Source organism: Ovis aries, chromosome 9 (assembly GCF_016772045.2).
Source record: "Ovis aries strain OAR_USU_Benz2616 breed Rambouillet chromosome 9, ARS-UI_Ramb_v3.0, whole genome shotgun sequence".
NCBI classification, from domain to species: domain Eukaryota; kingdom Metazoa; phylum Chordata; class Mammalia; order Artiodactyla; family Bovidae; genus Ovis; species Ovis aries.
In genome coordinates this window covers 23,889,767-23,914,598 of record NC_056062.1, presented here as the reverse complement: position 1 = coordinate 23,914,598, position 24,832 = coordinate 23,889,767, and positions in this window count along the sequence as shown.

Below are 24,832 nucleotides of genomic sequence, written 5' to 3'. Positions count from 1 at the left end.
TGAATTATTAGCATGAATTTTAGTGTTCATCTTTATATTCCTCTGAGGCTGGTCTTAGGAACCTCTTTGAACCTAGAAAGGGGGAAAGGATCAAGACAACATTCCCAAGCTCAGTAGGACTCAAATTCCCAGGGAATTCCAGTCCCGGTTCCACAAGAAGCGTGCCTTGCATACACACTGATGACAGAGGTCATCAGATCAGAAACAGGAGGGCCCTGGAGGTAGAGGGGACCAGCCCCGCTCACTGGCAGTGCAGGCAGGTGGGCTCCCTTTTAGGACACGGCCCACTCCTAGCCCTGACTCACACACTGCCAGATGGAAAACTGGACCACCACCTGCGTGCCTCAGTCAATCCCGACTCTGCGACCCCATGGGCTGTAAGCCCTCCAAGCTCCTCGGTCCCTGGGGTTCTCCAGGCAAGAATCCTGGAGTGGGTTGCCTTTCCTCCTCCAGGGGATCTTCCCGACCCAGGGATCAAACACACATCTCCTGCATCGGCAGGTGGATTCTTTACCCCTGAGTCACCCAGGAAAGCACACTCTTTACCTACGACAGACAAAATGACTGAAATCTCTCTTCAAACACCGAATAGAACCATTTCGTATGTTCCTCCCTCTGCCCCCACGTTTGGCATAACCACCTCTTCCTCTTAACTGCTGCTGCTGCTACTGCTGCTAAGTCGCCTCAGTCGTGTCTGACTCTGTGTGACCCCATAGACGGCAGCCCACCAGGCTCCCCCGTCCCTGGGATTCTCCAGGCAAGAACACTGAAGTGGGTCACCATTTCCTTCTCCAATGCATGAAAGTGAAAAGTCACAGTGAAGTCGCTCAGTTGTGTCCAACACTCAGCGACCTCATGGACTGCAGCCTACCAGGCTCCTCCGTCCATGGGATTTTCCAGGCAAGAGTACTGGAGTGGGGTGCAGATCTCATTCATTTTGATGTTCTTTGATGGCTGCGTCTAAGGCGGTTTCCCAAGGCTCCGAGATGGTGGAAACAATGTATCTGCTGCTCCTCTCTGGGTATGGCATCTAACATAGAGCATGACACACAGTTAGTTTGTTAGTGTTAAATGAATGTGAAGTGAAGTAAATATTTTTTCCTTCTGCCCTATGCATTCTTTTCTGGGGGTTTTGCAAATGCAAATTGTATCTCCCATCAGCATGCAGGCAAGGTAAGCATTATAGATTCTTTTGTCTGCAGTACAGTATAGTACTTGTATACGACACTCAAGAAATGTTTGATGAATGAATGGCTGGATCACTGAATAAACAAGCAGTCGGGCACTTGCCCAAAACTTGCTGGACTGAATTAAGCAGACCTGCGTGTGCAAAGGAGGTGCCACAGCCTCACAACAGCCAACATGTGTTCTGCATTTGTCAGCCCGGCTTTCTTACACTCGGGCCCCTCACGTGGTCCTCACCCATCAGCCCACTAATGGGACCATAAAGGGAAAGGGTCCCGGGTCCTGGGCTTTCTGAGTCATCTGCTCCAAGCCCTTTTAATGTGAGTTCCTGACTCGACTGGGTGTGGAGAGAAGAGAAAAGGTGATGAATGGCCCTGAGACGGGAGAAACTCAGATACCTGACTTTGTTCTTATCTCGGGAAGAAGGCAGCAGCCTGAAAGAGTCAGCAGCAGGCACACTGAGGGCTGATGAACTAAGAAACTCAAGAATGTCCCTTGATAAATGCTTGCTGGATAAATGAATGGGTGCTTCTGTTGCTTATTACCTTTTAAGTGAATAGGGTCAAAGGTTGGTATGAACCCAAGGCTCATGGGGTAAGATATTCTTTGTCATCTGGCAGGAATTATTACGGAGGGCAGACTGGGCCAGCCGGTTCACATGGCTAATGAAGGCAAGGTCACAGGTTTGAGGCCCCCTGGAGACTAGTTATCTGCAGGCAGAGGAAAAATCTGCTTCGCAGCCACACTCAGTGCGCTAAGTCTGGGCAACCATCTCGCAGATTTTTGTGTTTGTCCAGGAGGGGAGGAGAGCATATGAGTGGCTTAGCTGAAAGCCTCCATCAGAGGAAAACAAGCAAATTCTTATTTGCACAGGATGCCTTAAGGATGATGCCGATCATCCTAGCAGCGTCAGTTGAGAAGCTGCTCTGTGCCAGACAGTGTGCATGGATTTTCTCACTTCATCCTTATAAGCAGGTATCACCGTCCCACTTTCCAAAGGAGAGACCTGAAGCATAAAGAGGTTAACAAGACGCTTTCACACCCACTTATTCACGTCATCTAATTGAATCCCCTGCAGCCCTGTGAGGGAAATTTCATTCTCCTGCTTTTACAGATGACAAAACCCACGGCAGAAGAGATTGGCGGGCTTGCCCAAGGTCACCCGGCTGGGGAGTGGCAGAGGCTGGTCCCAAACGCAAGGGTTCCCGAAACCAGTTCTGTTCTCTGAACCATGAGACTAAGAGGCACTGTTTTTTTCTTGACAAGCAGATTAATAACGTGGTCTTTACCAATGCAAAGGGACTAGTTCAAAATCAGTGAAAGCAAGGACTTTGAGTGTTGCAAAGAAATACCACCTAAGGCATCACCCAGGCTAATCTCTTGGCCCCAAGGCTGAGAAAAGGGGCAGGGAGATGCAGAGAGAGAGGCCGCCTTAGAGCCAGAGGGCCTTTCTACAAGTCCCAACTTGACTGTTTACTGTTACTAGGCATGAGGCTCAATATCTCTGGGCCCGGCGAGGCACTGTTCTAAATCACAACCCTTGGAGATGGGCATTAGTAGTTTTATTCTATGAGTAAGAAAAAATGACTGAGTCAAAAAGAAGCTAAGCAGCTTTTCCAAGGTGATGGTGGTTTAGTCACTGAGTCGTGTCCAACTCTTTGCAACCCCATGGACCATAGCCTGCCAGGCTCCTCTGTACGTGGAATTCTCCAGGCAGGAATACAGGAGTGGGTTACCATTCCCTTCTCCAGGGGATCTTCCCGACCCAGGGATCGAACCTGGGTCTCCTGGATTGAAGACAGGCTCTTTACCACCTGAGCCCCCAGGGAATTAGAAAACAACAGAGTAGGCATTTCAGTCGGGTACTCCTGCTGCAAGGCCTGTGCTGTGAACACAGGCCTGAAATAACAAGAATAATTGTAATAATAATAATACCACCCACCTCCCAGGCTTTGGGGATCTGACGCACGTAAAGTATTACATGCAAAGTGTCTGGCCTGTAGTACTTATTCAATACAGGATACATTTTATCCTTAAACAGATTTCCCACCTCAGAAGATTCATTCATTTTGCAGTAGGTGCGTAGGGACTATCTTGAGAAGCTATAGCTGGATGATACACAGATGGTCCCAGGCAACCCAGGATTTGAAATTAAACATTCTATGCATGGGCTGAGCTGCAAGTCCTAGGAAGGTGGCTAGCCCAGCAGCCTGACTCCGGTGCAGGGTGCCTTTGCCAGTGAGGGGAGCTAGCTCAGGGTTTCCATCAGCACCAGAAGACAGAGCATAGCAACAAGAAACTGGGAGCACAAGGTACGGGTCTACACTGAGGAGGAGGGGAAGCAAGCAAGACCAGCCAGCAAGACCTCAATCAGTGGGCTGGGCCCAGGGACAAGGCTATAAGCCCTGGGGAGATGATCTTCCCAGGACAAAGCCGGGACGGGAAGTAGCTGCACCATGAAAACCGAGGAGGAGGGATGGGTAGCTGGTGTAGGGATGGCTTTATCCCAGTTGCTAGATAACTGGGCAAAGATGGGGAATAGAGGAGCAGCCCAAGGGGGACCTAAATGTTAGTTTCACTAACGCCTCGAGGGTTTCTAGAAATGCTCCAGCCTTGGGATAGCTGGGGTCCGGAGAGCTCCAGCCAACAGCAGAAGATACCACAAAGGCTGGGCACCAGGCAGGACCCACCAACTGAGCCACCAATGGGCGCTTGTCTCGAAGGTCAGGGTGGGATTCTCGCATTCCGTAGTGCTGGACCGGACGACCTCTAACGTGCCTTCCAAGTCTGCAGTCCCAGGACTGTTTCAGGCTCACTCCCCTGTGCTCCCCCCATCCCCTCCTAGAACGTCACATGGCATCTTCAGGCAGGACCAAGGCATCTTAGGACTGCTTACATGATAACTGCTGTTGTTCCAAATACAGAGGCAGCATCAGTTCTCCGAAACCCGACCCTGACAGAGACATCTACCGAGGACCATCTTCCTACAAGGTCAAGGCTCATCCTGAGATCTAGGACTCCACAGTCGTGCGTCTGTTCCCCCCCAGGGAATGCGATGGGGAGGTTGGAGCCCCTAGCGTGGCGCCAGGTCTCTCGAGGAGCAGGGATGGGATGGTCCTGGGCATCAATGGAGCTCTGTGGCCTCTGAGCAAAGGGAGGAACGCCCTGTCTGAGGAATGCAAACCTCCAGAGAGCTGAAGACAGCCGCTCTTTGCCATTATGAAACCCCAAACACTCTGGGTGTGGTGGGGTTTTTAAAAGCGGATTCTGCCGCCACTGAGGAGCCTTGGAAATGTGGACGGCATACCAACCCAAGCCATTAAATGCCCAGACGGCTCAGGACAGAGTCGCGAACAAGGAGCCAATGAGTTTGGGGCAGAGTGTCTCAAAGAAATAAACATGCGGTGAAGGTGTTTCCATAGCCGGTAAATACTGTCTTTCAGGGGGTTCAGAAGGAGACCAGACAGCCTGCCCCCACGATCCCCCCGATAAAAGAGTGACACTGTGTATCGAAGGAGCAGGCCGCCAGGCACAGAAGCCAGCTTTGCCAGCCACCCTTTAATTTATAGGCCGTAAATGATGGAGCTCATGATCTATTGCCCCTGACTCGGGGGGGATTTATCCTGGCTACAGGCACACACAGAGCCACTGATATAAGTAACGGCCTTGGGTGGAAAAAGGTCGGGCTCTCGCTAAATGCTAAGTAAAGACGTTTGGAACAGACAGTTATATTACTGAGCAATGGCTCTGAATACATCACAGGAAGCAGCTCACACCACCCATCCTGGCTGAGGCCAAGCTGGAGGGGAGGAAAAGCTGGGAGGCTGCATCCCAGGGAGGGGCGGGGAGGCAGGGTGCGGTCTGCAGCCACTGCCAGCCAGTGTTGATCCCTAATGACCTTTCTTCCCACCGGGCATCATCTTTTCAAGTCGTCCACTTACCCCAGCTCTGGCCTCCTCGAAACCTGCTCTCAGGTAAAGGCTGGTTCCTGTCCTTCATGTGAGTTGCCCGATCACTGCACCTTGAGATCCGAAGCTTCACGTGTTCCTTGATCACTGTGATGCCAGAGACAGTTCAGTCCTGTCCCAGTAAAGAGGCTCAGGAGGTCTTCATTGAGTGAATGGACAGAAAGTCTGCTTCTGTTCATTCATTTATCCTTCCATCCATCAGTCTATCCATCTAACCATCCAATCAGTGTTTCCCAAAGGGCATGATTGTTGGGAAGACAGAACATATTTCATGCTCAGTGCCAGGCCAGCAAGAGAGAACTTGCTCATGTTTCATTTTCACTGTGTGTGTATGTGTGTGTGCGTGTGCATGCTGAGTCACTCAGTTGTATCTGACTCTTTGTGACCCTATGGACGGTAGCCCACCACACTGTTCTGTCCATGGGATTCTCAACACAAGAATACTGCAGTGGGTTGCCATGCCCTCCTCCTCCAGGGGATCTTCCCAACCCAGGGATCAAACTTTCATTTCTTATGCCTCCTGCACTGGCAGATGGGTTCTTTACCACTAGCACCACCTATAACTAAAAACTACTAAACTAAAACTCTGTGAAGTAAAACCTGATTGAGAAACCGGCATTTCCAGGCTGAGATTTCAATACCCATGGGTATCTCTTGAAAGTTGCTAGAACAGTAAGGATATAGAAGATATGAACAACCCTATCAACCAACAAGAACCAACAGACATTTATAGAACACCACACGATACCAGCGTAATACATGTTCTTCCCAAAGGTACATGGACCACTTACCAAGATAGATTAGATCCTGGGCAGTGAGAGACCTCAGTATATTTAAAAGGATTCAAGCCGCACAAAGTGTATTCCCTGACCACATGGATCGTGTAACTTCTCTGAGATGCAGTGTTCTCATCTGGAAATGGAACTAATATTGGGAACTCTCCTTTAGAGGGTTCATATGAAGCTTAGACATAGTAATAGGTATAAGAGCTTCAACATAAAAGACACTCAACAATGTAACTATTTAAATACACTATGATAATGCAGTATAACTATGATAAGATACCAAAGCTAGTAAGTTGGCAGAAGCCAGAATAGAAACCTGAGTTTGACAAGCATCAAAACATGGGCTTCTCCCAACATACAAACTGGGAGCCCTCATGAGGATGTGGTGAGAACAAATAGGAGGGTGCTCATGACCACATTTTATAGGCTAAAAACCGCAAATTCACTAAAAGTGAAGTTTAATAACTATTATTACTAACACCCAAGACTGTGAATGTGTTTATGTTCTGATACCAGGACATGCGCAATGTTTTCTTTTTCTGCTTAAATTCCTCTTTAATAGAGGACATTTTAAAAGCCAGTAACATGGCTGTTTTCTGAGCACCAAGATAAACACACACACACTCACCCCAGGACACATACATCATACCTACCACAGATATATCGTGCATGAACACACTTGTGAAAATTCTAAACTCATAAAATATTAATGCTATTCTGCATTCATATGTACATGATTTACTACATTTTAATGAACATATACACAGACATTGCAGCCATTTGTAATAACGCCACCTTAACACACGTACAAACATAAATTATAAAGGCTTATAATAGGAATGTCAGTTTATAGTCATATGTTAACTTACCATTTACAAAGCCATTTCATATTCATCGCTTCATTTTAGGGTCTCAATTGTCTTACACTGGAGTCAGGCTAGAAATCGTTCCAGCAAAGCATAGTGGGAAAAGCATGCATTCTAGAGTCAGGAGGATTTGGTCCAGAATCCTAGCTAAGTCTGTTGCAGAAGCAAACTCATAGGCATAATGATAACAAAATGTGTTTAAATGCAGAGGGAAGCTGAAATAGGTATTAGGAAGGCAACCTCAGGTGCACGTGAGCGACAGGCAGGGAGGTCTGCCTGGAGGGGGTGCCATCGGTCTTACAAAGTAACTGACAGACCGTTGGCTCCCAGGGGATCTGGAATACACACACTTGTCTACAAACAAACACACACAGTAAGAAATCACCTTCACTGGTTCCCCTTCCTCCTCTCAAATCCTAAACCTGGGTCCTCTACCTGGGGCTGCCCATGGCCCGTCTCTCTTATACGCATGCTATGGACTGAAGTGTTTCCCTCTAAAGATCATTATGTCGAAGCCCTGGTACCTTTGTGACTATATCTGGAGATAAGACTTTTAGGAGATAATTAAGATTAAAATGGGGCTTCCCTTGTAGCTCAACTGGTAAAGAATCCATCTGCCACACAGGAGATCCTGGTTTGATTCCTGGGTTGGGAAGATCCCCTGGAGAAGGGATAGGCTACCCATTCCAGTACTCTTGGACTTCCGTCGTGTCTCAGATGGTAAAGAATCTGCCTGTAATGAGGGAGACCTGGGTTCCTACCTCAACTGATTAAGAATCTGCCTGCAATGCAGGAAACCTGGGTTCAATCCCTGGATTAGGAAGATCCCCTAGAGAAGAGCATGGCACCCCACTCCAGCATTGTTGCCTGGACAATTCCACGGACAGAGGAAGCTGACAGGCTACAGTCCATGGGGTTACAAAAAGTCAGACACAACTTAGCGACTAACACTTTCAGTTTTCACTTTCTTTCAAGATTAAAATGAGGTCATAGAGAGAATCATACTGAGTGAAGTAAGTCAGACAGAGAAGGAGTAATATCTTAACGACATCCCTTACATGTGGAATCTAAAAAGAAATGATGCAGATGAACTTACTTGCAAAAGAGACTTAGAAAACAAACTTCTGGCTGCCAGGGGGAAGGGACAGTTGGCGACTTTGGGAAGGTCATGTACACACTGCTGTATTTAAAATGGATAACCAACAAGGACCCGCTGTATACACATGAACTCTGCTCAGTGTTATGTGCCAGTCTGGATGGGAGAGAGGTTTGGGGGAGAATGGATATGTGTATATGTATGACTGAGTCCCTTCACTGTTCACCTGAAACTACCACATTGTTAATCAGCTATGCTGCTAAGTCACTTCAGTCGTGTCCGACTCTGCGCGACCCCATAGACAAAAGCCCACCAGGCTTCCCTGTCCCTGGGATTCTCCAGGCAAGAACACTGGAGTGGGGTGCCATTGCCTTCTCTGGTTAATCAGCTATACTCCAATACAAAAGGTTCTTGGGGTTAAAAAAATTAAAATTCAGTTCAGTTCATTCGCTCAGCCGTGTCCGACTCTGCAACACCATGGACTGCAGCACACCAACTCCCAGAGCTCGTGCAAACTCACGCCCATCGAGTCGGTGATGCCATCCAACCATCTCATCCTCTGTCATCCCCTTCTCCTCCTGCCCCCAGTCCCTCCCAGCATCAGGGTCTTTTCCAATGACTCAACTCTTTGCATGAGGTGGCCAAAGGATTGGAGTTTCAGCTTCAGCATCAATCCTTCCAATGAATATTCAGGACTGATTTCCTTTAGGATGGACTGGTTGGATCTCCTTGTAGTCCAAGGTACTCTCAAGAGTCTTCTCCAACACCACAGTTCAAAAGCATCAATCCTTTGGTGTTCAGCTTTCTTTACGGTCCAACTCTCACATCCATACGTGACTACTGGAAAAACCAAAGCTTTGAGTATATGGACCTTTGTTGGCAAAGTAATGTCTCTGCTTTTTAAGATGCTGTCTAGTTTGGTCATAGCTTTTCTTCCAAGGAGCAAGCGTCTTTTAATTTCATGGCAGCAGTCACCATCTGTCGTGATTTTGGAGCCCAAGAAAATAAAGTCTGTCGCTGTTTCCAGTGTTTCCCATCTATTTGCCATGAAGAGATGGGACCAGATGCCATGATGATAAAAACTGATGTCCTTGTAAGAAGAGGAAGATTCACCCATCCTCTCTCTCCCTCCCTGTCTCTCTCCATACCCATGCACCTAGGGAAAGCAAGAAGATGCTGCCTGCAAACCAGAGGCCTGAGTGTGCTGGCAACCTGAACTTGACTTTCAGCCTCCAGACAGAACCAGGAGAAAACAACTTTCTGTTGTTAAACCACTCTGTCTCTGCTCTTCTGTTACGGCAGCTGAAAGATTAATGTATCCACCCCCGTGTTCTCGTCTGGTAATTTTACCCACTACGTTTTTGTTTTTAATGATTTCCTCACATTTTAAAGATAGTCTCCCTCCTTAGCTGCGGTCCCAAGTTTCCCACTGCCAGGTTGGACGCCCAGCCAGCACTGGCAACTCACCATGCCTACAGTGGGTGTCATGCCTTTGCGCTACTCCAGACCATTCTCCTGACTTCCTTACTTCAGTTAGGACACTCCCAACCTAATCATCAGGCTCAAGATGACAAATCTGGGCTTCTCTGGTGAGTCAGTGGTTGGGAGTCCACCTGCCAGTGCAGAGTCACAGGTCCAGGAGGATTCCACACGATGCTGGGTGGCCAAGTCCGAGTGCACCGCAGCTACTGAGACCACATGCCCTGGAGTCTGTGCTCTGCAACAAGAGAAGCCACTGCAATGAGCAGCCCACGCGCCACAGAAGACAGGAGCCCCGCTCACCGCAACTAGAGAAAATCCATGCGCAGCTACGGAGACCCAGTGCAGCCTCAATTAAAGAAAAAAAAGATGCCAAATTTTATTGGCTTCCTCCTTCTCTCCTTCATCTGCCATATTCTTTTGCAGTTTTTCTCGAAACTTTCCCTAATTTCAGTTACTGCCATTGGCAGCAACGTGGATACAACTAGATATTATCATACTAACAGATAAGTCAGAACGAGAAAGACAACCCTCGTATCACCTAAATGCGCAGTCTAAAATACGGCACAAATGAACATCTCTTTGAAACAGGAAAAGACTCACAGACACAGAGAACAGACTTGTGGTGGCCAAGGGTGGGGGAGAGGGACGGGCTGGGATTTGGGGGTGGTAGAGGAAAACAACGGAGAAGGCAATGGCACCCCACTCCAGTGCTGTTGTCTGGAAAATCCCATGGGCGGAGGAGCCTGGTGGGCTGCAGTCCACGGGGTCGCTAAGAGTTGGGCACGACTGAGCGACTTCACTTTCGCTTTTCACTTTCCTGCATTGGAGAAGGAAATGGCAACCCACTCCAGTGTTCTTGCCTGGAGAATCTCAGGGACGGGGGAGCCTGGTGGGCTGCCATCTAGGGGTTCGCACAGAGTCGGACACGACTGAGGCGACTTAGCAGCAGCAGCAGCAGCAGCAGCAGCAGAGGAAACGATCATGTTTAGAATGGATAAATAACCAGGTCCTGCTGTATAGCACGGGGAAGCACATCCAGTCTCCTGGGATAAACCTTAATGGAAAAGAATATTTTTAAATATATACATGTGGGGTGGGGGGAAGGTGGGTATAGCTGTCACTCTGCTGTCTAACAGAGATTGGCACAACACTGTAAATCAACTATACTTCATTTTTAAAAAAAGTCCACACCTCGAGCACGGTTCACAGCAAAACATCTAGAAATGCTGATTTGGGGATTTCTGTGTAGCTGTCAAAATTCTCATACACGCCCACAGGAGTCCTCTTTCCTTCTCCTTCACCAGGAGAGCCACATGAGTTTTTCTCTTTCCCATTATGTCACGAGCCTCACTAGAATGTAATACTATGAGAACAAGAAATATATCAATTTTATTTATGTCTATATTACCAGTGTCGTGCAGAGTAACTGGCAGATTGTATCCTCAATAAATCTTCATTGATTGAATGAATGAATGAGCAAGGTCAAACATTATTATGCTTGCAGTTCAGGAGCATTTAATCCAGAGACTTGCATATAGCATATGCCCGCTAGATGTTTACTGGATTTTATTTAATTCAAAACATGTAAGAAAAGGAAAGTAAGGTTTTCTGATTTGGGGCTAATGCAAATTTTGAGAAGTAGCTGGCTTTGCACTATCTATGTACCAACGTGTCCAAAATGTGTAGCTTTTAATCCTGAAACTGTAGACTATTTCACTGGCAAATAAGCCGCGTTGTATTTTCTACGTCATTCCCATTTCAACTCAAGTGTTGCTGAAGCAAGTGTCAAGGACATTTGAAAACAGGTCTTATCCTTTCTTAGATGTGAATGATGTCATTCTTAGCCATCCATAAGAAGACACGCCTGCCTCGTGTGCACACCCCTCCCCTAACCCTAGGTAAACTTCCCTCCCCGTGCACAGCCAGGTGACCCGCAGTGCGCTCAGCCTCCAGAGTTTCTCTGCTGCTCTAGAAACACAATGAATTTTAATACCGTTGAGCAACTCTGTTCCAACACTCCTGGTGTGAATTGAGAACAAAGCTCTGGTTGCTAGGCAACCGTTACAAAAGCAGAAGGATTTCCAAAATAAAAAGCAACCCAGAATACACTCGACTGGAGTACGTTTGCACTCTTGATTTGCAATTGGTTGGCAGGCACCCTTACCTTGGTCAGATGGTTTATTTCTTGGTTACTCGATAAGATTTGTTGTTGCTGTTGCTGTTGTTCAGTCACTAATTCATGTTCTTTGCAACCCCACAAACTGCCACACACAAGGCTTCCCTGCCCTTCACCATTCCCAGAGTTTGCTCAAACTCATGTCCATTGAGTGGGTGATACTCTCCAACCATCTCATTCTCTAATACTCCCTTCTCCTCCTGTATTCTGTAAGATAACTCTTCAAATTTTTTAACTCAGCTGAGAATTTTCTTAATTCTTTCCAGAGTCTCAGTGAAGAAATAGAGTTATGTTTCACTGTTGGGATCGCAAGCAAGTAGTGGGTGCTCAATGACTTTGTTAAATGAATGAATATCTGGGCACAGGGCCTGCTTCTAAATCCTGAAGGGATCAGGGATCAGGACATTGGTAAATAGATAAAAAACATACTTATACATCTATGTGATGGTTTTAAAAGAGTCCACAAATTATTTGGTACCCCTCACTTCACGAGATGGAGTGTGAACAGGAGTTGGGCTTAGGGACTTTTTTTTTCTTCAGTCATTATTTATGTCTTTCTTAGGTCAGGCTGTGAGAGGCATGTGGGATCCGAGCTCCCCAACCAGGGATCCCATGCACCCTCCTGCACTGAAAACGGAGTCCCAGCCACTAGACCATAAGGGAAGCCCCAGGGACTAACTTTCAACAAATACAATATGGAGAATTCACACTGTGTGAGTAGATTGTATGAGGCATGGAAACTTTCTTCTCTCTCTCTCTCTCATCATTCATTCTGGGGGAAGCTACCTGCCATATTGTAAGGACACTCAAGCCATCCGTGGCTTGGCCCACACAGTATGGAACCAAGCCTCCTGTCAACAGCCACGTGAGAGACCCATCTTCAAATCAGATTCTCCAGCCTCAGGGAAGCCTTCTGATGAGCACAGCCTCAGCCAACATCAGACTCCAATCACATGAAAGACCACAAGCCCAAAACACCCAGCTAAGGTCGCTTCCAATTTCCTGACCCACGGGAACAGGGAAACACACATTAAATGTTTGTAATTTGAAGCCACTATGTTTCAGAATGATTTGTCACACAGCAAGAGATAACACAATCTTCTCTCCCGTTTTCTGAGATGACAGCTTATAAAATATACATTCCTTGAAGCTGTCTTATTCTCTCTATGTCCTCAACGCCTGGCATCTTGTGTGTGGTCAATCAACCATAGGTAGCAGCTCATTTAATGACAAGCTTTCCCTTAATCTTTTATGGAAACCTGTACTTACATGAGGCGGGCATGGCAACCCACTCAAGTATTCTTGCTTGGAGAATCCCCATGGGCGGAGGCGGCTGACAGGCTGCAGTCCATAGGGTCGCAAAGAGTCAGACACGACTGAAGCGGCTTAGCATGCATGCATGTAAAAGGTCTTTCCTGGTGGCTCAGTGGTAGGGAATCCGCCTGCCAATGCAGGAGATGCAGGTTCAACCTCCGGGTTGGGAAGATCCCCTGGAAAAGGAAATGGCAACCCACTCCAGTATTCTTGTCTGGAGAATTCCACGGACAGAAGAGCCTGGTGGGCTACAACCCAGGGGGTCACAAAAGAGTCGGACGTGACTTAGTGACTAAACAACGACCTCCCCTAATTGGAGATGAGATGGGAGGGCCCTACGTCTAGAAGGAACATTGAGCCTTGGTATGTCCAAGGTAAGAACAGTGAACAAGAGGCACAGCCTGAGAAGTCCACGAGAAGGAAAGGGAATCAGTGGTCTCAGGTCTTAGATCCCACGTGGGGATTTTCTTGAAGTTCACCTGAAGCAGTCATCAGGGGCACGCAAGCTTACAAAGACCAGTTGGATGCTCTTAAAGATTGTTGAAAATGAATACGAATGAATATAGAATATCTGTAATCTAAAATAAACACCAGCATTTACTGCTTGAAAAAAAAACAAAGAAACAACAAAAAGAAACAGCCAGTGGGAGGAGATAACCCTTCAGTACCTTGCTGACTTGAGCTGCCTTAACTGGGAGACCCCCACCTGCCTCTGCTCCCTGCCCACCTGGGAGGCAGGTGGGGTGTGCAAAGTAAACCAAAGAGAAGGACAGGACACCTGCATTGCCCATATTCAGGTTCACACGCTCTCTGTCACCATCACGGGATGAGACTATCAACTTGCAAACAGGTTACACACCTCCATAGATACAGGGTCTCCTTGATGGCTCAGCGGGTAAAGAATCTGCCTGCAATGCAGGGACACAGGAGACATGGGTTCAATTCCTGGGTCAGGAAGATCCCCTGGAGGAGGATTATCAAGATGAGAGACAAGATCATTCCATTTTTTGCCTGAAAAGTCCCAGGGACAGAGGTGCCTGGCTGGCTACGGCTCAAAGAGTCACAAAGCGTCAGACGTGACTGAGCGACTAAGCGCGTGTGCGCGCATGCGCGCGCGCGCGCGCGCGCACACACACACACACACACACACACACACACACACAGATAAGAGAGCGTGAATGGTGGCAGCCAATCACTGTCTTGCTTCCTCGGTGATGACAAGGAAGATGCAGATGAAAAGCTGGACTTGCCCTCTGGGACCCAATGGACTATACAGTCCATGGAATTCTCCATACTGGAGTAGGTAACCTTTCCCTTCTCCAGGGGACCTTCCCAACCCAGGGATCGAACCCAGGTCTCCCACATTGCAGGCAGATTCTTTACCAGCTGAGCCACAAGGTAAGCTCCCATGCAGGGCTAACTGTACTCTGGTAAAGAGACCCTGTGATGCTCGCCCTTCTTTTTAACAACTGGTGTGCGCTCTACACACGTGTGACACACGTGAAGTGTGCAAGGAAAGTGGCTTCAGTTTCTGACTCCAGTTACTTATGGTTCCACTCCAGAGGGAGGGGACATTTTTAAATATGCTCAATTACCCAAGAATATGTATAAACTTTAAATAGCAGTTTAAACGTCCCAAAATAGAGAATCACATTTTTCTCTTCTTTCTATTTCTTTCTCTTCTTTCCTCTGCTTTTGAGTTTTCCCCACTCTGGTGGCTCAAATGGTAAAGAATCAGCCTGCAATGCAAGAGACGGAGGTTCAATCCCTGGGTCAGGAAGATTCCCTGGAGAAGGGCATGGCAACCCACTCCAGTGTGGAGAAGGAGACTGGCGGGCCAGAGTCCATAGGGTCGCAAAAAGTCGAGCACGACCGAGCTACCAAACACAACACAGGCCATAATACCAAGGATACAGCCTTAAAACCTCATGTTACTTCTGCCCTTATTTCCACCCATTCAAGGAGATCTTATTGAGTAGCAGCTATGTGCTAGAGGCATGGGAGGATCCTATACAACTTATTTAATCAGATCCAACAGCAATTCCCTAAGATGAGAAAACTGAAGTTCAGAGACTCTGAACTCTCTACCAGAGGTCACAAAGCTAGTGGTCTGTCCAACTCCAAACCCACTCTTGTGTCTGACCCCACCAACCAGTCACAATCACTCTCTAAGTACATGAAGACAATCTTTGTTTCCACCAAGACAGTGAATCCCAAGATTTTCACACTCCTGTTTTCCCATGTGTTAACCAAGGAGAAAGTTTAATTGCCTGGCTGAATTTCTTTAGAAATAATATTTCCCTGCTTTTTGAGAAGCGCATAAAACTCTCAACCTGGGCTTTTGCTCTGCCTGAAAACAATCAGATTTACCACAGAATCCGTAGTAACCCTAGCATAAGCAGCTGACATTTTACAAGCCACAGTTTCTCTGAAACACTGAAAATAGCTCGAAGTTCCCCGTGTAATCCAGGTCTTATCCCCCTGTCCAGAGATTTTTAAGAGAGCCGTTTCCAATCGATGTCGTGTTTAAGAGGGATACTCTCTTCTGAGGATATGGAAAGAAACCAGTATTAACGCCCTCTGCCATGGTCCCATTTCTCCCAGCAGAGAGGAAACTGGAAGGGGAGGAGAGAGAAGTGGGGGAGGGCAGGGAGGGCGCATAGATGAGACTGAGAAGGTAGAGGCCTGATACAGCCGTCCCTCCGCAAAAGAAGGCGTTGCAAGTAGCCCCTACAAGCTTCCAGCTGCTTGACAATGCTGCCACCTTCTGGCCTAAATTGGAAATGCGTGAGAAAATACTGCCAGTCACTGGCACTCATCGGATGAGCTACAAAGATGAGATCCTATATACAAATAAAGATTATAAAAACAAAATTATGCTCCAAGGTCTCCCTGGCATCTGTTTAAACTATAATTCAGTATGATTCTTTTTTACAGCTCCTACCATCTAGTGCTTGGACAATTAGAGAAACTACTTCAACAGTCTCCCTATTTCCTCCTATGCATGGTGGCTCCCCCGTCCAAACTATTCCCCCAACAGCAGCCAAAGCTTCCACTGACTCTTAACTTGGAAATGAATTTTTCTTGGAACAGAAGTGTTACTCTGGCCCAGGAGAGATCCCCAGCAGGCAGCCTGCAAGCCCGATTTGCAGCAGCTCAGATGTGTGTGGGCATGTCCAGGGCAGTGTTTGAAATGACTTTATGGGGAAGGCACCTCCTACGTCCTCAGGTTGTTGGTAACCCCCTGAGCATACCTGATACAGACAGGCACACACCCCCCTTCACAGGTTAACTTATCCACGTGCTCCCTGAACTCAGGAGGGCTGGGGAAGAAATTCACATTCACATGGACCGCCACCCCCCTCCCCAGATGTGACATTATTTGGGAAATAGGATCTTTGCAGATGTGATTAGTTAAGCTAAGAAGAGGTCATCCTGGATGAGAGTGGACCTAAATCCAGTCTTTATAAGAAAGGACACAGAGGGATTTCGCACTTTCATTGTGGGAGGCATGGGTTCAGTCCCTGGTCAGGAAACTAAGATCCCGCATGCCATGTGGTTGAAAAAAAAAAAGGAGAGAGAGACAGACAGGAGCCAAAAGACTGTGCAAAGAAGGAGGCAGAGACTGGAATGATGCAACCACAAGCCAAGGAATTTCAAAGATTGTTGGCGACCACCAGAAGCCAGGAAAGGTGAGTTAGGATTCTCCCCTAGAGCGATGGCAGAGAGCACATCCCTGCTGAGTCCTTGGAATGTATCTGAGGAGACACAGAGAGAGAGCGCGCTAACAGAATACAAAAAGCTTGACTTTAACACAAGGAAGTTCCCAAAGATTTGTACAGGCCAAAGCACGCATGAGAGTTTAGCTAAAAATAAAGTGGGTAATCAGAACAGGAGCACATTAGAAATAATTAGTAATCATTGTTCTAAAAAAAAAATCTCAGTTTTCAAAAGAGAAAGAAAAAATCACAGAGTAGCTCGCCTGTATCCCTATCTCTCCTGTGTCTTCAGCATCTCCCTCTGCGCAGATGCGCCCCGTCGGGTTTTATTTATTTCTTTCGGCGGTACTGTCCTTGTCGTCACGCAGGCTTTTCTCTAGCTGTGGACAGTGGGGGCTCCTCTTTAGCTGAGTGTGTGGGCTTCCCATTGCCATGCCTTCCCCTCTTGCAGAGCACAGGCTCTAGGGCATGAGGGTCCAGTAGTTGCTGCTCCCCAGCTCTGGAACACTAGCTCAGCAGTTGTGGTGCCCGGGCTTAGTTGCTCCATGGCCTGGATCGGGGATGGAACCCATGTCTCCTGCATTGGCAGGCGGGTGCTTTACCAGAGAAGCGCCCCCCCCCCCCCCCCCCCCCCCCCCCCGCCATCAGTTTTTAATCATGTTCAAATGAAGAAGTTCTCACCCCACCCTCCAACCCCATCAAGTTACTTACTGGCTTATAACAATCTTCTTTTGCCTTTAACAGAAGGGAATTTAAGCAATGACTACGCTTGCCTCACTTCCCTGATACCTCAGTTGGCAAAGAATCGACCTGCCATGCAGGTGACCCCAGGTCGATTCCTGGGTCAGGAAGATCCGCTGGAGAAGGGAGAGGCTACCCACTCCAACAATCTTGGTCTTCCTTCCCCTGTGGCTCAGCTGGTAAAGAATCCTCCTGCCACGTGGGAGACCTGGGTTCGATCCCTGAGTTGGGAAGATCCCCTGGAGAAGGGAAAGGCTGCCCACTCCAGTGTTCTGGCCTGGAGAATTCCATGGACTGTATAGTCCGTGGGGTTGCAAAGAGTCGGACACGACTGAGCGACTTTCACTTCACTTCACACTTGCCTCATTTCTCAACCCACGGCCATGAGACTTCAGGACTCATCAGTCCACACAAATAGATCTTGCTAACCTCCCCAAATGACATCCATGTAGCTAAGTCCCATGTGAATGTTTAATCCATTTTTTTTTTTTTTAATTTGTTTGCAGATTTTATTTTTTTATTTATTTATTTTTTTTTTACCATTTTAATTTTTTATTTTTTAAATTTTAAAATCTTTAATTCTTACATGCATTCCCAAACATGAACCCCCCTCCCACCTCCCCTCCCCATAACATCTTTCTGGGTCATCCCCATGAACCAGCCCCAACAGCAGCATTCAAATCTTTTGGCCATTTTCTCCTTCTTAGAGAACACTCCTTCCATAATGTTGGTGATTCCTCCCTAGGGTTTCCTCCTGGCTTCAACCACCTGCATTTATTTTCTGTTGTTTTTCAACAAATTACTACCAGTTTGGCAGCTTAAACACCATTTATTCAATGACCTCCTGGTCTCTAGATCTGAATTCCAGACAAGTTTGCCTGGGCTCTCTGCTGAAGGTCTCACAAGGTCGACGTCATGGTCCTAGGGGTCTCTGGGAAGAATCTGCTTCCAAACTCATTCAGTTTGTTGGCAGAACCCAGTTCCTTGAGGCTGTAGGACTGCCATCCCTATTTCCTTGCCAACCTCGGCTGAGGGCCTCATCCTCTGCTCGTGAAGGCTGCCGATACTGCTTCTCACATGACCCCTCCCTCATCAAGGTTAGCAACAGCATGCGGAATCCATCTCACACTTGGAATTTCACCAGATTGTTCTGACATCCGCTGACGGAAATGCGCCACTTTCAAGGATGTCTTTGGTTAGGTTAGATCCATCAGGATAGCTCCGTGTTTTAAGACCGGTTGTGCCATAGAATATAATCACAGGAGTGAAGACACAGGATCTGGGGACCAGGGCGTGGAACCTTGGGAACCATTGCTAAAACCATTGCTATTAATTTCACCAAATTAATAAAAGATCTCCTGCCGCCTGACTGACAGCCATTACTTCTCAAAGCACAGCATTACCAGAACCCAGGGCACAAGCCAGAAACTCAAACCCAATTGGATCAGATCCCTTACCCACTCTTGCTCTGCTCTGAATATTCATTCCATCATCAAACTGTTAAACAAATAAATAGACATTTATCCAAAGGACACTACTTAACTGAACAAGAACCCTCATAGAAGTGCCTGCATGTCCTGTGTTGACCACCAGGTGGGGGCTTGCTTATTTACACAGTTTAGGCCCATCCATGGGATTCTCCAGGCAAGAATACTGGAGTGGGTTACCATGTCCTTCTCCAGGGGATCTTCCCAACCCAGGGATTGAACCCGGGTCTCCCGCATTGGAGGCATACCTTTAAGCTCTGAGCCACCAGGGAAGCCCAAAGAGAAGGAACATTACAATGGGTCCAATGCAGTAAACACTGGACCTACCTGAACTAACTTCATCCTCATAACAAACTAAAAAAGAAAACAGGCAGAAAAGATCCATCATTTGCCATAGCACTTGCTATGTTTCAGTTGTGGGGGAAATATAATTAAAATCTCCCAACCTAGAAAATCTGTCCACAAAGGTAGTAAAAAAAAAATAATAATGTTACCATTGAATAAGCATTAAACCAGAATATGGTGCATGTCATCAGCAATCTGCTAAGAGACTACAAAGACAGAAAAAAAAAAAAAACTCACCCTTTTATTTACATATAGTCCTGCAGTTACAACCAGTTGTGTGTGTACGCATGCCCAGTCATGTCTCTTTGTGACCCTACTGACTACAGCCCACCAGGCTCCAATGTCCATGGGATTTCCCAGGCAAGAATACAGGAGTGGGTTGCCATTTCCTCCTCCAAGGGATCGTCCCAACCCAGGGATCAAACTCAGGTCTCTTGTATCTCCTGCATTGGCAGGTGGATTCTTTACCACTTGCGCCACCTGGGAAGCCATGTAACCAATTCAGTTCAGCTCAGTTGCTCAGTCATGTCCGACTCTTTGTGACCCCATGAATCGCAGCACGCCAGGCCTCCCGGTCCATCACCAACTCCCGGAGTTCACTCAGAGTTGCATCCATCGAGTCAGTGATGCCGTCCAGCCATCTCATCCTCGGTCGTCCCCTTCTCCTCCTGCCCCCAGTCCCTCCCAGCATCAAAGTCTTCTCCAATGAGTCAACTCTTCGCATGAGGTGGCCAAAGTACTGGAGTTTCAGCTTAACCATCATTCCTTCCAAAGAAATCCCAGGGTTGATCTCCTTCAGAATGGACTGGTTGGATCTCCTTGCAGTCCAAGGGACTCTCAAGAGTCTTCTCCAACACCACAGTTCAAAAGCATCAATTCTTCGGTGCTCAGCCTTCTTCACAGTTCAACTCTCACATCCATACATGACTACTGGAAAAACCATAGCCTTGACTAGACAGACCTTAGTCTGCAAAGTAATGTCTCTGCTTTTGAATATGCTATCTAGGTTGCTCATAACTTTTCTTCCAAGGAGTAAGCGTCTTTTAATTTCATGGCTGCAATCACCATCTGCAGTGACTTTGGAGCCCCAAAAAATAAAGTCTGACACGGTTTCCCCATCTATTTGCCATGAAGTGATGGGTCCGGATGCCATGATCTTCGTTTTCTGAATGTTGAGCTTTAAGCCAACTTTTTCACTCTCCTCTTTCACCTTCATCAAGAGGCTTTTAGCTCCTCTTCACTTTCTGCCATAAGGGTGGTGTCATCTGCATAGCTGAGGTTATTGATATTTCTCCCAGCAATCTTGATTCCAGCTTGTGTTTCTTCCAGTCCAGCGTTTCTCATGATGTACTCTGCATAGAAGTTAAATAAGCAGGGTGACAATATACAGTCTTGACGTACTCCTTTTCCTGTTTGGAATCAGTCTTTTGTGCCATGTCCAGTTCTAACTGTTGCTTCCTGGCCTGCATACAGATTTCTCAAGAGGCAGGTCAGGTGGTCTGATATTCCCATCTCTTTCAGAATTTTCCACAGTTTATTATGATCCACACAGTCAAAGGCTTTGGCATAGTCAATAAAGCAGAAATAGATGTTTTTCTGGAACTCTCTTGCTTTTCCATGATCCAGTGAATGTTGGCAATTTGATCTCTGGTTCCTCTGCCTTTTCTAAAACCAGCTTGAACATCTGGAAGTTCACGGTTCACGTATTGCTGAAGCCTGACTTGGAGAATTTTGAGCATTACTTTACTAGCCTGTGAGATGAGTGCAATTGTGCGGTAGTTTGAGCATTCTTTGGCATTGCCTTTCTTTGGGATTGGAATGAAAACTGACCTTTTCCAGTCCTGTGGCCACTGCTGAGTTTTCCAAATTTGCTAGCATATTGAGTGCGGCACTTCACAGCATCATCTTTCAGGATTTGAAATAGCTCAACTGGAAGTCTATCACCTCCACTAGCTTTGTTCGTAGTGATGCTTTCTAAGGCCCACTTGACTTCACATTCCAAGGTGTCTGGCTCTAGATGAGTGATCACACCATTGTGATTGTCTGGGTCATGAAGATCTTTTTTCTACAGTTCTTCTGTGTATTCTTGCCACCTCTTCTTAATATCTTCTGCTTCTGTTAGGTTCATACCATTTCTGTCCTTTATCGAGCCCATCTTTGCATGAAATGTTCTCTTGATATCTCTCATTTTCTTAAAGGCGTCTCTAGTCTTTCCCATTCTGTTCCTTTCCTCTATTTCTTTGCACTGATCGCTGAAGAAGGCTTTCTTATCTCTTCTTGCTATTCTTTGGAACTCTGCATTCAGATGCTTATATCTTTCCTTTTCTCCTTGGCTTCTCGCTTCTCTTCACAGCTATTCATAAGGCTTCCCCAGACAGCCATTTTGCTTTTTTGCATTTCTTTTCCATGGGGATGGTCTTGATCCCTGTCTCCTGAACAATGTCACGAACCTCATTCCATCATTCATCAGGCAGTCTATCTATCAGATCTAGGCCCTTAAATCTATTTCTCACTTCCACTGTACAATCATAAGGGATTTGATTTAGGTCATACCTGAATAGTCTAGCGGTTTTCCCTGTTTTCTTCAATTTCAGTCTGAATTTGGTAGTAAGGAGTTCATGATCTGAGCCACAGTCAGCTCCTGGTCTTGTTTTTGTTGACTGTATAGAGCTTATCCATCTTTGGCTGCAGAGAATATAATCAATCTGATTTCGGTGTTGACCATCTGGTGATGTCCATGTGTAGAGTCTTCTCTTGTGTTGTTGGAAGAGGGTGTTTGCTATGACCAGTGCATTTTCTTGGCAAAACTCTATTAGTCTTTGCCCTGCTTCATTCCATATTCCAAGGCCAAATTTGCCTGTTACTCCAGGTGTTTCTTGACTTCCTACTTTTGCATTCCAGTCCCTTATAATGAAATGGACATCTGTTTTGGGTGTTAATTCTAAAAGGTCTTGTAGGTCTTCATAGAACTGTTCAACACATGGTACTTATTTTCAAGATTGTCCAGTCTCTAAGTCATGTCCAACTCTTTGCAACCCCATGAACTGCATGCAGCCCACCAGCCTTCTCTATCCTCCACTGTCTCCCTGAGTTCTCTCAAACTCATCTCAACTGAGTCAGTGATGCTATCCAACTATCTCATCCTCTGTTGCCCCCTTCTCCTCTTGCCCTCCATCTTTTCTAGCATCAGGGTCTTTTCCAATGAGTTGGCTTTTTGCATCAGATTTTTATTTAGAGCTTCAGCTTCAGTCCTTCAGTGAATATTCGGGGTTGATTTCCTTTAGGATTGACTGGTTGGATCTCCTTGCAGTCCAAGCAACTCTCAAGAGTCTTCTCCAACACCACAGCTCGAAAGCATCAATTCTTCGACACTCAGCCTTCTTTATGGTCCAGCTCTCACATCAGCACGTGACTACTGGAAGAAAACCATAACTTTGACTAGATGGACCTTTCTCAGCAAAGTGATGTCTCTGCTTTTTAATGTACTATCTAGGTTTGTCATAGCTTTTCTTCCAAGGAGCAAGTGTCTTTTAATTTCATGGCTGCAGTCACTGTCTGCAGTGATTTGGGATCCTAAACAAATAAAATCTGTCACTGTTTCCACTTTTTTCCCATGTATTTGCAGTGAAGTGATGGGACAGGATGCCATGATTTTCTTTTTTCTGAATGTTGAGTTTCAAGCCAGCTTTTTCACTCTCCTCTTTAATCTTCATCAAGAAGCTCTTTAGTTTCTCTTCACTTTCTGCCATAAGGGTGGTGTCATCTGCATATCTGAGGTTGTTGATATTTCTCCCAGAAAGATAAATAAAAGACCACCATTTATCACATGTAGTTTATCCTGAGTTTACCTGGTCATTGTGTGAACACCTGTGAGTTAATTGGCTTTTATCAAAAAGAAAAACAAACCTTTTACAACAGGGAATAAGTTTGTGCCCTAGAGCAGGTACCCACGGAAATTAGGTCCTGCCCTTCCACAGAACTGGGAGGGGTGATACTAGGTGTTTACATTCAAAGAGCAGTTCTCAGGTCCTAGAGAAAGACATTCCTGGGTCCTAAAGCTGAGTTTTCAAAACAATTTATATACATTTCCAAGACAGGAGAAAGTGCAGACTTTTTATTTTCTCCCAAGTTTTCTAAAACAGTCTAAGGAAAAGGAGAGGAGGGAAATCTCTCCCTTGACTGTCATCTGGGAGAAATAAGCTTATTTTTAATTTGTGTTTGTTCTTTCACAGCCTTCCCATCTGTACAGAGACCTTCTCTTCAGAGTTGATGTGATGATTAGAGAAAGGTGTCCAGCGAAGTGATGGACACAAGCTTATCTTCACCCTCTCCAGGTCACCCAAGTGCTTCCCCAGGACCTGATGACCAGATCAGGCCTCTGCCAGCTCGTAAAGCCCTTCACCCAAGTGCCCTCCTCCAGTGATTCCCCTCGTCCCATCCACCTGCCCCTCATAGAAACTTCCTTAAGGATCTCCTCCCCCCGGCACCCACACCTCAGCCCACTGCAGTCTGTACTTTGGTGAGTGTACTCTGTGTGCACCACCACGGACACACACTTGATCATTCCCTCCTAGAGCTCTCTTCTCCCCAGACTCTGCCACACCGTGATCTGTAGGGTCTCCATATATGGGACCATTTCCACTCTGCTTCCTTGATGGGCTCTCGTCCTCTGACAAACACTTAATGTTTGGTCTTAGGCAAGACTAGGGCCTCTGTATATTTCTTACATGAAACTGGAAATCACCCAGGGTGATGGTAGAATTAGATACAGACAGGTGAGGGAGGAGCTTCGAGGAGAGTAAGATAACAGGGAACAGGACAACCCTAGAGGACACCCCTAGAACACCAATTTCCTCTCCTTTTAAAGGTGGTGTAATGTATACGTTAGATTGAATGTTAGAGTCTAATATCATGTTTTCAGTCGTGTCTGACTCTTTGCGACCTTAGGGACTGTAGCCCACCAGGCTCCGCTGTCCATGGGCTTCTCCAGGCAAAAATACTGGAGTGGGCTGCCATTTCCTTCTCCAGGGGAATCTTCCTGACCCACGGGTCAAACCTGGGCCTCCCGCATTGCAGGCAGATTCTTTACCATCTGAGCCACCAGGGAAGCCAGTGTAAGGTCAGCAATTCTGAGCCTGAATGATCATTCCAGGGGATTCTGATGCCGGGGGTTCCCAGCCACACTGAGAAAAGCTTCTGCATCGGGCCTGGGGTGGAGCTGGGGGGTGTGAGGGGGAAGCAGGATACTGAGGGGCAGGGACGTGAAAGGACCCCATACGAATAACCTGGCTTCTTCGCCATCCAGCCGTTCTTCTCGTCTCAGATCATGGTAGGTAGAAAACCCTTGTAGAGAGGCGAGTTTCAGGGCTGGGGGGTTCTCTGCCCAGACCGAGGGCCCTGCTGAACACTGACTTCCATTTGGGGCCAACTGGACAGCCTGTGTATCTCCTGAACTCCCACCCACGGATGCTCTGAAGACCCAAGGGAGGCTCAGAACTATCACCCACTGCAGGGCCAGATAGAGGGCTGGGAATGGTAGAGATCCATGAGCAGCGGGAGAGGTGATGGTGGGCTTGGCAATTTGACCGGGAAGGCCTTGCTGAGCAGGGAGTTTTGAACAAAGACTTAAATGGTTATAAGATGGGAAGTGGACCATACAGCCATTGTT